Below are 12,946 nucleotides of genomic sequence, written 5' to 3'. Positions count from 1 at the left end.
TTTAAAGCATTTATCGGCTGATATTATCGGACATCCCTAAACACAACCATGGAAAACAATCAATTTAAACACCATTTTTTTTTAAATTACATTGAACACTTAACAATAACCTCTTAAAATGAAAGTGCAAAAATAAGGAACATGTAAGAAATGCTTAATAAAGTGTAACAAATTAGTGCAAAGTATGAAAATGTAAACAAAGAAATCTGAACTATTTTCTGCAGGTTTAGTGCCAGGAAGTTACAGCTGTGCTCTAAAGGGTGAGCGCGGCTAAGGGGGTGTGGTATTACCGCTCTTGGTAGGAAGAGCACCCTGCAAGATTGGTCTGACTACGGTCCATTTAAAAAAAATCCCCTAAAACGGCAATATAGTTGAGGTGACTTTTCCTGTTTTATCCACAATTCCTTTGCTCTCTGCAGCACTCACTTTTGCTTTCTCTTCTCACTCCATGCAAAGAATCAACTGCGAGAAAACAAGATGGCGCAACTAATCATGATAGTTGATATTGTTACCTGATTGGCTGTTACTGTGTCACTCCCACTGATCAGTGATCACTTCCTGAGAGCCAGTGCCTTTGTTCATGCAACCAACCTTGCTTTGCAACTTCTGTTTTTTTCCGAAGAGGAAAATTAAAAAAAAAAATGTTTTATCGAAGTTTGGTTGCTAAGTTGCAAAGATGTTTTGCATGTTTTTCAACAAATGTTAAAATTGGAATTGACCAAGCAGAGGTCTTTAACAGGGCGGGTCATGACATTTTTGGTTGATTCAACTTTTCCTTTATATATTTTTTTGATATACCCCTGCAATTTTTACACACATTTCAACATCCCTAAATACACATTAACATTTATCCAACACACTGTAGTGTCGTTTAGATGGTGTTAGGTGTGTAAGTTACCCATGCCTTGGGCACTAATACACCCCCATACCATCACACATGCTGGCTTTTACACTTTGCGCCTAGAACAATCCGGATGGTTCTTTCTCTCTTTGGTCCGGAGGACACGACGTCCACAGTTTTCAAAAAACAATTTGAAATGTGGACTCGTCAGACCACAGAACACTTTTCCACTTTGCATCAGTCCATCTTAGCGAAGCCGGCAGCTTTCCTGGGTGTTGTTGATAAATGGCTTTCGCTTTGCATAGTAGAGTTTTAACTTGCACTTACAGATGTAGCGACCAACGGTAGTTACTGACAGTGGTTTTCTGAAGTGTTCCGGAGCCCATGTGGTGATATCCTTTACACACTGTTGCCGCTTTTTGATGCAGTACCGCCTGAGGGATCGAAGGTCCGTAATATCATGGCTTACGTGCAGTGATTTCTCCAGATTCTCTGAACCTTTTGATGATATTACGGAGCGTAGATGGTGAAATCCTTAAATTCCTTGCAATAGCTGGTTGAGAAATGTTGTTCTTAAACTGTTCTACAATTTGCTCAGGCATTTGTTGACAACGTGGTGACCCTCGCCCCATCCTTGTTTGTGAATGACTGAGCATTTCATGGAAGCTGCTTTTATACCCAATCATGGCACCCACCTGTTCACAATTAGCCTGTTCACCTGTGGGATGTTCCAAATAAGTGTTTGATGAGCATTCCTCAACTTTCTCAGTCTTTTTTGCCACTAGTGCCAGCTTTTTTGTAACATGTTGCAGGCATCAAATTCCAAATTAGCTAATATTTGCAAAAAATAACAAAAGTTTTCCAGTTAGAACATTAAATATCTTGTCTTTGCAGTCTATTCAATTGAATATAATTTGCAAATCATTATATTCTGTTTTTATTTATGATTTACACAACGTGACAACTTCACTTGTTTTGGGGTTTGTATATCAAATTGGCCTCCTCAGCCTTTGATTTCTTTCATGGAAAAACTTTTCTTCCTGACTTACATTAACAAATACATGCCATGTAAAAAAATTAAAAAATAAATCCACATTTGCATTATTGGCTCTCTGTAGAAAGCCTAAAAATGCTGAGTCATGGAACAAGGACCGGTATGAAGTTTCCATCACAAAGGCAGACAACCCGGAATGACGGGCGGGGACAGAAACTCCCGAACAGGCAAGGCGAGCCGATGCAGATCGGCCGCTCCTGAAGTTAATCATTTCCAGACTATCAAGCTTTTGGATGTTGAGCCCGTGCATCTGCAGAAACATGCATATGCTAATTATGCTCATTTCACGGGGCTTGATCCCACAAGTGGTCCCGCGGGATCCTCGGGTCTGCCCTACTCTGCGGCTGCTCCCCGTCCTATACCGCTCACGTTGGCTTAGGGAGAAGGGAACATTCCAGCACATGCACCTCTCGTTTGTTTACTATCAGATGCCTGGGAGAGTGGGGTGGGGAGGGGGACTGACCAGGCGGGCCTTGAGGTCTGATTAGCTCACGCTCATCTTCCCTGACTCTAGTTTGAAACTAGCTGCTGCTTAGTAACAATAGTTGCTGTGGAGGGGGGCGTGGCCTGCGGGCCTGCCGCGTAACGTATTTAATTTAACATCGTCTTTTTGTTTGATTATAAATTCATAATTGTATTGTTATATTTAATTTAATATTTTCTACATACATACATATATATATATATATATATATATATATATATATATATATATATATATATATATATATATATATATATATATATATATATATATATATATATATAATAGGAATAGGAAATTATAAAAAAAAAAAGGCAGAATAAATAAACTAAGTACAATTAATAAAAATAATTTAAAAAAAAAAAGTAATAATAAATAATAAAAGTGGCCCAGGTTTGCCTTGTTATCTAATCACCTGTCGCCTTTATTAGCAGCAGCCGGGACGAGACACGTTGTTGGGAGTTGGAGGTGCTGATGAGCGGACGCAAAGGGAAAAGACATTCTGCTGGAAAGCCTGTCGAGATTGATGAAAATAAAACAGTGTTATACCCTGAATTCCGGGCTCTCCTGGCAGTGTGTGGTGGGCCGAAGAACCCACTCGAGGGCAACCTCTACAGCTGCGTTTCCATTAGCCCTAGAAATGTGCAAACCCTAAACCAGGGGTTTAGGGACCAATAAAATAAAAAATCTGTCTGGAGCTGCACAAAAAATTGACCACAGAACTTTCTTCCAGAAGGTTTTATCTTTGTCCATGTGATGTCAGATGAAACAAAAATGGAGCTGTTTGGCCACAATACCCAGCAATATGTTTGGAGGAGACAAGGTGAGGCCTTTAATCCCAGGAACACCAACCCTACCGTCAAGCATGGTGGTGGTAGTATTATGCTCTGGACCTGTTTTGCTGCCAATGGAACTGGTGCTTTAAATGGGACAATGAAAAAGGAGGATTACCTCCAAATTCTTCAGGACAACCTAAAATCCTCAGCCCGGAGGTTGGGTCTTGGGCGCAGTTGGGTGTTCCAACAGGACAATGACCCCAAACACATGTCAAAAGTGGTAAAGGAATGGCTAAATCAGGCTAGAATTAAGGTTTTAGAATGGCCTTCCCAAAGTCCTGACTTAAACATGTGGACAATGCTGAAGAAACAAGTCAGAAAAGCAACACATTTAGCTGAACTGCACCAATTTTGTCAAGAGGAGTGTTCAAAAATTCAAGCAGAAGCTTGTGGATGGCTACCAAAAGCGTCTTATTGCAGGTCAACTTGCCAAGGGACATGTAAGCAAATATTAACATTGCTGTATGTATACTTTTGTAGATGTTTATTACCCTTTGCATTCATATTTTGCTGTTTTTTACATTTTCGTTGTGTTTTGCTTGATTGTAAACGATGTCTATCGAGGAGCTGGTCTGAGAACTAAAAGAGGTTCATATGTTGTTACTATTCAGTCTTTTATTGTTCATAGTTAATACTGTAAATCCCACTTGTTTTGTTCTAATGTACATTTTGGGTGTCCCATTCAGTAAAAAACTGTAAAATTCCATTCTGTTTTTTTTTGAGGTGGTCTGTCATAACGTTTTTAGAACTCTGTCGGACATTGTGACTTTTGGTATTAGTGTTCCTGGAAAAAAAGAGACCCAAACACACATACTGTACAGCAGATTTTTTTACAGCTAAATGTCAGTGACATGTGGTGAGGTTGATGGCTGGTGAGGCACTGACTTCATCACAGTCACATTTACAAACATATCAACCCTAAAGAGTATCTTATTCACCATTTGATTGGCAGCAGTTAACGGGTTATGTTTAAAAGCTCATACCAGCATTCTTCCCTGCTTGGCACTCAGCATCAAGGCTTGGAATTGGGGGTTAAATCACCAAAAATGATTCCCAGGCGCGGTGCCGCTGCTGCCCACTGCTCCCCTCACCTCCCAGGGGGTGATCAAGAGGATGGGTCAAATGCAGAGGACACATTTCATTACACCTAGTGTGTGTGTGACAATCATTGCTACTTTAACTTAACTTTAACTTTACACATACAAACTGTAGCACACAAAAAAGCACATTTAATAAAAAAAAACGTTATTATGGTCTTACCTTTACTTAGAAATGAAGTCCATGCGCCGCAACTAAAGCCCTCACTTCAACTTTCCACGTGCAAGATTGAATCTATTTAAAAAAGTGTAACCGAGGGTTTATAAATGTGGCCTATACTGTATGAAACTACAAAATAACAAACACAGAGGCTCCAGTTTACACGAGGACCCCTTTATTTACCTTCTTTCAAAAACCTCCGCAACGTGACATCACTTCCGCTCTTAGCGCTTTCAAAATAAGAGCTCAAGGCATATACTGTATAACAGCGCATAACAGGAACTTAACATCACAAAGAGGAAAGCCCATAAAAATAGGTTACAAAAGTTATTTAATAAGAAGCCAAAAAGTGCAAAAACAATCATGTTCGTGTTGGAGGAGTTGTGAATTAGGTACACCGGTGAGCGTTACCGGTAGTGTTGAGCGAGGGGCGGAAGACCAAAAGGGGCAAGGCAGGCTCGAAGGTCCGTGAGACAGGCAGGAGTCAGAGTCCGTGTCCAGGCGGGAGGTCGAGATCCAAGAGGCAGCCAGAGAACCAGAGGGAATACGGGGAGACGAGACACACAGTTTGTAACGCGAGAACGGAAGAAATGCTGCTGGAACAACACGACACAGGACAACGCACAATGAACACAGAGGAGAAAACACAAAGAGAGCATAGAGCTTGATACGAGTTGGCTTACTGTACAAAACAGGAAACTACGTTCTGGCCCCGGATAGCACCCTAGTGACTACCCACGTCTCACACACATTCCTCACCATTGAAACACAAAAGACAAAAACACATGTCGTCATTATATCATCTTTTTATTAACGTTATCTACTTCTCAATATCTTCTTTTTTCTTTAACAGCAATATCCACAAAAATATTAACAGTGTGCGAGAAAAAACATGAGTTATGGCACATCAGAGAAGAGTTACTGAAAAATAGAGAGATTTTCCGTCGTCAAGGCAAAAAGTAAAGAAAACACAGAATGTAATAATAACAAAAGAGATCCAAACACAAAAACAAGATGAATCTCAAGGCGGATTCGGTGGCGTTTTGATATGAAAAGTAGGAAATGCTTTCTCGGCTGTTTTGGTCGGTCTGTTGAGCGCAAAGACCGGCGACGTACGACAACAACACACGCAGGACGAGAAGGCAGACTCAAGATGAACCAATCAGAGAACCCGCGAGATAAAATGGCTACGTCTCTGATTGTAAGAAGAACATTTTGGAAAATAAAGTTTTTGTCAGACTTCTTCAGGACAACACAAGTCTATGAATGTTATATATTTGTTCCCAGGATGTCTGTAGTTCATGTATGTCAACATGTCTTCCAAAGCATTTTTAACCACAACCCATAGGGGGCGCCGCAAACTGTTTGTACGCGGTTCATGAATTTAGTAAGATTTTATATAAGAACTAGAGTATGCAATTTAGACAGAAAGTCGAACAACTACCAAGTTATATGACGCTGAGGCGTAGGTATGCAAAATTAGCCCAAAAAACGAGCATGCTAACGTTAACATGCTAACACTCAGCATGTGTCAAGTTATATGACTCGGAGGTGTACAGCACCAAAATTGGCTAAAAAAGTTAGCATGCTAACAGTTAGTATGAGCCAAGTACCAAGTTATATGACTCTGAGGTGTATAACGGAAAAATTGGCTAAAAAAATGATAGCATGCTAACGTTAGCATGCTAATGTTGGCGCACATCTATGTAAAACATTTCTTCTAATCTGGGATACTTCGGAAGATTTAAAAAATGGTTGCTACGGTGTCCTGGCTGAGCTGGACGTTTGGTTACTTGAACGTTTCCGATCGGATGAAAACTAGGGGAGAACAAGGTAGACCAAAAAATTTACGGAATAAGAAAACGCTAGAATACTAAATAGTTGAATGCAAATAAACAAAAAACATACGGTAATTCCCGATCTCTTGTGACACTGAAAAAACATTAGTAAGGTGTACAACGGAAAAATTGGCGAAAAAATTATAGCATGCTAACGTTAGCATGCTAATGTTGGCGCAGAATTTAATTTCTTGTAATCTGGGATATTTGGTAAGATTTTAAAAAATGGTTGCTACGGTGTCCTGGCTGAGCCGGACGTTTTGTTACTTGAATATTTCTGATCGGATGAAAACTAGGGGAGAACAAGGTAGACCAAAAAATGTACGGAATAAGAAAACGCTAGAATACTAAATAGTTGAATGCAAATAAACAAAAAACATAAGGTAAATTCTTGATCTCTTGTGACACTGAAAAAACATTGCCGACTCTGAGGTGTACAACGGAAAAATTGGCGAAAAAATTATAGCATGCTAACGTTAGCATGCTAATGTTGGCACAGAATTGAATTTCTTGTAATCTGGGATATTTGGTAAGATTTAAAAAAATGATTGCTACGGTGTCCTGGCTGAGACGGACGTTTTGTTACTTGAATATTTCCGATCGGATGAAAACTAGGGGAGAACAAGGTAGACCAGAAAAATTAACGGAATAAGAAGGCGCTAGAATACTAAATAGTTGAATGCAAAACATCCATACGGTAAATTCCCGATCTCTTGTGACACTGAATAAACATTGCCGCCATGTCTTGTATTGTACATAAATGATTGAGCGTTTGTCTAATGATTATAAAACCTAAAGGATGTCTGTAGTTTACGTATGTCGACATGTCTTCCAAAGCATTTTGACCACAACCCATAGGGGGCGCCGCAAATGTCGCTGACTGTATGTACGCAGTACATGAATTTAGTAAGATTTTATATAAGAACTAGAGTATGCAATTTCGACAGAAAATGCGTGTGAATGCTGAACACTAATGCGCGAGTCGAACAGAAATGCTAACGTTAGCATGCCGACAATTAGAATGCGACAAGTTATATGACGCAAAATTAGCCCAAAAAACGAGCATGCTAACGTTAACATGCTAACACTCAGCATTTGTCAAATACTAAGTTATATGACTCGGGGGTGTACAGCGGCAAAATTGGCAAAAAAAAAAATAGCATGCTAACAGTTAGTATGTGCCAAGTACCAAGTTATATGACTCTGAGGTGTACAACGGAAAAATAGGCTAAAAAATGATAGCATGCTAACGTTAGCATGCTGATGTTGGCGCACATTCTATGTAAAAAAAACTTAATCTGGGATACTTCGGAAGATTAAAAAATGGTATTTAAATTTTTTTTTATTTATTTATTTTTTTTAGACATGTATCTCGTGCGCATGAGATACATGTCTTAAAAAAAAATAAAAAATAAAAAAATAAAATATATATATATATATATATATATATATATATATATATATATATATATATATATATATATATATATATATATATATATATATATATATATATATGTTTTTCCTCCATGTCCTGAATGCAGTAGCTTTGAATATTTCTCAGAAACATCATAAACTCAGACTTTGAGGGCAATACATCATGGCTCCTACAGGGGGCGCTTCGTTAATGTTTACATGCCCCGATTGCCACGAAATACAAATCTGGGGCGTAACAGAAATGTGCATTTACATCTCAACATGTTCTACCAAAACAAAAAAACTGCCTGATGCTAAGCTAACAATGCACTAACATTAGATTGCTTCATTGTCACATGACCACTGCCATCACACACACCTACACAGATACAGCATCATGGTCATGTGACACCCTTGCAGTGTGTGTGTGTGTGTGTGTGTGTGTGTGTGTGTTGCTCAACCTCCATTTTCCCTTCTCCTCCCTCTACCTCACGTCTGCACAGTCATCATTTTCTACACTCAACACTTTGCCAAGCTTGAAGAGAAGAGTTTTGATTACTTCTCAGGCCTACTAAGCCGCTATCAATTTGGATTTAGCGATTAATTCACACTAAGGCCACTATAAACTTCGCGAAAAGCTCCTAAACCAGTCAAACGGGCTGTTTCAGTTTTTGACACGTCTTTCGTAAACCTAACGTAATGTGGAAGATGCGATATTGTCCCTGTACTCAACTGCAGAGAGTACCAGGCATCTACTATTAGGCGTCTATAATGAACACATTTATTATAATGGCTTTTTTGCCGATATCCGATATTGTCCAACTCTTAATTACCGATACCGATACATACAGTGGTGGAATTAACACATTATTATGCCTAATTTGGACAACCAGGTATGGTGAAGATAAGGTTCTTTTTAAAAAAATGAATTAAATAAAATAAGATAAATAAATTAAAAACATTTTCTTTAATTAAATAAAATAAGACAAATAAATTAAAAACATTTTGTTGAATAAAAAAAAGAAATTAAATTAATATAAAAACAGTTACATAGAAACTAGTAATGAATGAAAATGAGTAAAATGAAGTGTTAAAGGTTAGTACTATTAGTGGAGCAGTCATGTGTGCTTACGGACTGTATCCCTTGCAGACTGTATTGATATATAGTTTTTTTTGGGTTGGTGCACTAATTGTAAGTGTATCTTGTGTTTTTATGTTGATTTAATTTAAAAAAATAAATAAAAAAAATAAAATAAAAACCGATACCGATATTAAAAAAAAACCCGATACAGATAATTTCCGATATTACATTTTAAAGCATTTATCGGCCGATATCGGACATCTCTAATTATTAGTGTTCCGCAGTGGTTAGTACTCACGCCTCACAGAGAGAAGATCCTTGGTTCAAGAGGGACAAGCGGTATAAAATGGATGGATGGATTATCGTGTTCCCCTCGCCACTTCGCTCTTCAAAAACTGCAATTTTGGTGCGTCGCAGATTTTAAAGTACCACTGAGTACAGTGAGATCAGAGTACTCATTTAAGCTTCATGTTCAAAGTATGTCAGTTTCAGAATGTAGGAACTGTTTTAAGAGCATAGAAAGAAGCTACGGGTACCGAATCTGGTACTTTTTTGGCACCGACCGAACTCCGCTGGTCTTCACGTAATATCCAATGGCGCCATATCGCGGTAGCTGACGGCTGACTCAGCCAAACTGCCTTGCAATTTTCAAACTACCAAACTACCTTGCAATTTTCCAATGCCGACAAAGAAACTGACTTTGATCCTACCAAGAAGAAGGCTTGTAAAACTCCACTGTGTAGGATGGGAAGCAACATGAAGGTGTTCTGTTTCTTTCATGTATTGTAATCAACAGAAAGATATTGTCTTGACCCGAGATCTACAAAGCGAAGAGGAAGCAGGACCTGACTCCCCTACAGGGACCTCTTCTTTGAACTGTTTTACGACCTTTTCTGTGAACTGTTTACGACTTTTTCTTTGCACCGACCTTTTCTTTGAACTGTTCTGTAACCAAAGGCGATGGCTGTTTACGACCCCCCCTCCCTTAGAAACAGCTGTTGCCACGTAATCAGGGAAAGTCCAAATAAAAGAGGAGGCGTACAATCGTTCGCCATAGCGTGGTGAGACTACAGTCCAGACGTCTCTCCTCAATTGAGCCAAATGTAATTCTGTCTCTGTTTAATTCCTTGCTTCTTGTTTTGTTTAATAGATGTCATCAGTGTTTGAACCTGACATTTACCCAAAGGGCTTTGCGCGAATTCGCCATTGTAGTGCGTCGCTGTAGTCAATAAGCTCCTCCGCTGTTGCCATTTCTAATACAAAGTAGCGCATAGTTAGGGACCGAGTCCCTTTGGGACAGAGGACCCTATTGAATTTCTAGCGTTTTATTATTATACCTCTTTGAGCTGTAATTTGACCCCCATAACATGCTTCAAAACTCACCAAATTGGACACACACGAGGCGAAAATTGCGATCTAATCAAAAAACCAAACCCCAAAACTCAAAATTGCGCTCTAGCGCCCCCTAGGAAGAAAACACAGACAAAACTGCCTGTAACTCCCAGTAGGAATGTCGTAGACACATTAATTAAAACCCCCTATGTAGGTCTCACTTAGACCTATATTTCATACACTGACAACCCCTAGCAAAAATCAACAGGAAGTTTGCAATTCCCCCTTCAAAATAAAAGTTGTGTAAAAACAGTCACCTCTTTTCAAACATTATCTCCTCTGAGCGCGTTTGTCGTGTCGGCTTCAAATTAGCACAGGAGAGAGATTGAACCCTTCTGATTAACAGTTGACGAAAGAGTTTTAATTACTGCTCCGGTTTGGATTCTATGAGCCCTCAAAGTCGGTCCCGTCTATCGCTGCTTGCAGCTTTAATTCAAACTTATATCTGTCAGTAGACTCAATAGAAGCGCTAAAAACTACAACAAAGATGGCGGCTGGAAAACGTAATCTATGCAAAGAACCACCATTACATGTTATGTAGACCACAAGGAAGTGTTTTAAATGTAGAAAATAAAAATATCATAATACTCTACGACCCTTTTAGAGATTCTTAAGAACATTATGATGAAATGTCTACTGTATTGGACACTGGTTATTCAGGATTTACAAAATAAGACAAATAGTGACTGGGGAAGTCTGGTTACCCGGTTCTTAGATTTCTAAAAACGTGGCCCCCAAAACACTTGAGTTGAATGTCCCTGACCTGGAGATTAAAGAGAAAAACAAGAGTTTTCTTTAAAATCACTCATTTTTCAGCAAGCGACTGCCAAAACCTGCACCTCCCAAAGCTGACATTTGACTTGTGGGCGATCGTTCCTGTTCCAGCTATGTTTGTTTGTAAGTGTGTGTTGTCCTGGTAGTCTCAGACATTTGACACGAAAGAAAACGAAGCCAGAATGAGGTCAGTAAAAAAGTTAAGACGTCGGCATGGTCAAGGAGAAAACCGACCGACGGGACAGAATAGAAATGGATTTTAATGAGCGTCCGTGAGGGGCCGTGTCTGCGTTTTAGAGATGGTGTATCTTACAAACACTATACAGGGTACTTAATCAACACTCAACCCACCAGGCTCTGTTAAAAACAAGAACTGCTACTCTTCAACTTATCACGTCTGCACACGGCGGAAACAAAGTTTGTACACTGGCCTTTTTTCACCTTTTTCTTTTCTTTCCAGATATCCTAAAAGTCTTCTTCTCTCTGTTGCCATCTCCACTTTTTACAACTTGTTGTTGTTGTTGTTGTTGTTGAGATCAGCTCAAATTAAAACAACTCAAAATCTGTCTTGCTCCAGACAAACGAGAAGCAGAAAGTTGGGTTGTGTTTTAATTTTTTTTTTTTAAAGAAAAAAGTGCCTGTTTTTGTTACTTTCCTTCAAAAATAAAGCGCAGGTAGCCGGTAAAAACCTCCTGGCACGGATCTACTAACTACTTTGTTCATTTAGAGATGGGCATACACTGTACAAATTCACTTCATAAACGCGTCTACGCATTTAACCAAGTCTCTTATAAGTCGGTGTGGAGGGGGGCGTGGCCTGCGGGCCTGCAGCGAGGCGGGGTGTGCACTGCAAAAAGTCAGTGTTCAAAAACAAGAAAAAAAATTACAAAAATGAGGGGTATTTTATTTGAACTAAGCAAAATTATCTGCCAATAGAACAAGAAAATTCGGCTTGTCAAGACTTTCCAAAACAAGTAAAATTAGCTAACTTCAATGAACCCAAATACCTTAAAATAAGTATATTCTCACTAATACCAAGTGCACTTTTCTTTGAACAAAAAAAAAAAAGAGACCTTTTTGCTCAATATGATGAAAAATATTCTTAAATGAAGTAAATGCTAGTGCCATTATCTTGACATAATAATATGCCCTCGGCATCATGATTTTTTTTTTCATGCTTGAAGTAAGAAATTATTACTTTAAAAAATAAGTTTTATACTTGTGAGTGTTGATGACACAGCTTTGCAACACTTGATATTCTAGTTTCAAGCATGTTTTACTCAATATAGGTCATCAAATCTCAGCAACAAGCTGTAATATCTTACTGAGGTCATTTAAGACCAAAACACTTAAAACAAGTAAAACACTCTAACATAAAATCTGCTTAGTGAGAAGAATTATCTTATCAGACAGAAAATGAGCAAATATCACCCTTATTTGAGATATTTAATCTTACTTAGATTTCAGTTTTTGCAGTGTGCCAGGACCGGCCTCGAAGTCAGCGACAGGTGCGTGGACGGCTCACCCGGGCCTTGTTATCTAATCACCTGTTGCTGACTTCGAGGCCGGTCCTGGCACACCCCGCCTCGCTGCAGGCCCGCAGGCCACGCCCCCCTCCACAGTTGGCAAAAGCAGCGTTCAATTAGCTGTGAATCCAAAAAAAATTCTGGCATCAACAGTTGTGGCTGTAGGCAAACTCCTGATGTCGTTTTTCTATGAACTCTGGAGGATTGCTGCGGAATGATCTACCTTTGCATGCGCTTTAAATTGCTTTTTCTTGGTGTGACACTTTTCATGCTGTTGTTTAGGACAACTTATCGGCGCTAATAACGCTGACTAAGTTGTTTGCTCCTTAGCGCTATCACGGCATTGCTTCTGTGTTGCGGCAATGCGCTCGCGTATAAATGACCATGTGACTGAAGAGCGCGCCCTTTTCCTTTCCCCATTTTCATGCACTCCAAATCGCTATTAAA

Source organism: Nerophis lumbriciformis, linkage group LG08, assembly GCF_033978685.3.
Source record: "Nerophis lumbriciformis linkage group LG08, RoL_Nlum_v2.1, whole genome shotgun sequence".
NCBI lineage: Eukaryota > Metazoa > Chordata > Actinopteri > Syngnathiformes > Syngnathidae > Nerophis > Nerophis lumbriciformis.
The sequence above is the reverse complement of the archived record's forward strand: the minus strand, read 5'-3'. Positions refer to the sequence as shown.